The sequence below is a fragment of the Hydra vulgaris genome, chromosome 03 (genome assembly GCF_038396675.1).
Source record: "Hydra vulgaris chromosome 03, alternate assembly HydraT2T_AEP".
Lineage (NCBI taxonomy): Eukaryota > Metazoa > Cnidaria > Hydrozoa > Anthoathecata > Hydridae > Hydra > Hydra vulgaris.
The window spans coordinates 16567501-16569614 of NC_088922.1; positions in this window are offsets into that span (position 1 = coordinate 16567501).

Consider the following 2114-nt stretch of genomic DNA (forward strand, 5'->3'; position numbering starts at 1 on the left):
TCGCCTATTTTCGGCCTCAATTGCGAAGAAAGGATTAGTTTAAACCAGAGTTTCAAGCCAAAAGTATAATTGTTACCTTAAACAAAGATATTCGAAAGTAAGAAAGTAATTTTATTGTCTTTGGAATGTCACAAAAGGAGAAAAGAGATTGGTACTAAAATCAATAACGAGTGCGACTCCAAATTGGTTAATGATCTACTAAGAGTAATAATCGTGAATAAAAAAATGATTAAAAGAGTTTATCATTTCAAATCCATGAATGATGCACTAAACAGTACTACTTAAGCAGAATTAACCAACAACGCAAACGGAATAGAAGTTTTGAAAGCTTGATTATTAAAGAAACCATCAACAAGCCCTTTTGATATGGTATTCTAGAAATTAGACTCTGAAAAATTTGCACCAAGTAAATTGACAAGAAAGTACCGTGTATAAAAATGCCAGCATAGCAACATTGTTAAACAACAAGTTTGACGATGTTGATATTGAAGTTAAGCAACCACATGATATGAGAAACAAGGCGAAAGAAATCATCAACAACAAGTATTCAGAGTTATTCCTTTTATAGACAAAACAGACTGATTAACAGGAGACACGGAGTACGCATTTATAATTATGAAAGCTTTTAACTAATAGTAATTTGCATATTGACAATATTGAGTAAATATAGTGCTCGGTTTGTACAGTTTTAGAAATAATTTTTTGTGGGTGTATCTATTGTAGAAGGTTGTAGTGAGAGAAATAAGAAGCAAATTGTAGATTCAATTAACTACTACTACAAGTTGTTAAAAAGTATCAGTATTTAGGTTTACATATATGTGGTGACTTTAAATACTCAAAGAACAATCAACTCAAAATATAAATCAAACAACATTTCAAATAAATAACAAGGAATCAACAAACTGCTTAGACTTAGTAATATCAGTATCTTTGGCTAGAGTTTTTTAAATAGAACGCTGTAAATAGAACTTCAAACAGAGTGCTGTTTCAAATAGAATTCTATTTAATATGCATATTAAACTTTTTTTAAATATTTTAATATTCCTTTTTTGTTTGCTTTTTCTTTTAAAGAGTAGTTTTATTATATATATATATATATATATATCAGAGATAAAACAATCGAGGTCGATGTGTTTCGAAGTCGAAGCTTTGACGTCGCTAAAAGTAATGTGTGAACGTGTTTCGAAATCGTAAAAAGTTGTATAAAATTTAATTTTCGCGGTTTTCAAAATTGTAAAAAGTTGTGTAAATTCGAAAACAACGTGCTTTAAAATTGTTTAAAATTTTTAAAGGCTTTTAAACTTGTATGTGGCTATACTTGTACTATTATGCTCTTCCCTTCTATTTTTCTAGACTCCTACTTTACCCCTTAGATTTGGAAAAAATCACAGTCGATGAGAAGCTACCTATGTACAGGTTCAAAGACACCAATGTAAAGTAAAGTGAAGTGATGACTGGTTTGGTATATGCTAGCAATCTCTTCCCTTCTAAGTTCTAATTTCTTAATAATAAAAATTTGAAGTATGCACTACAGTAACATTACTGAAATACAGAATATACAAAAGGTATACTAAAACCCTTGCATTTATTTATAAATCTTTTTAGATTTTAAAAATCCAATTCCTCAAACATGTGAAAAAATTATTCGCATATTATTGATTATCTAATCTAAAATAATCTAAGCATGCTACCCTAGTAAAGAATATTTAGTTGTCCGGTTCCATTCTTTCAATATCATTTTTTTATGCTAGCTCCTGGCCTTGGGAGCCTAAATGATGTCTGTCTCGCCTATCCAGTTTAATAATAGTGGAGATTTCATTTTTAATGTGGCGGTATCATCATCACCATCCTAGTCTGAGTCATCATCATCATTATTTATGATCTCAGTCTAGAGCAGATCTAGCAGCCATTTGCTCTTCCAATGGAGCGGTATTTCTAAACTGGTACAAAGGAGTTTAACAGATCGAAGTTCTCGTTGATGAAGACCAACTTCTCAGTGGTTTTTGAAGACAACCTGCATCTCTTTTCGAGAACCACCTAGAACCGTTAAAAGCCCGCTTACTTAAGACACTTGAGGCTGGCAGGCAATAAGACTCCCGTGCTAGTCCTGCCAA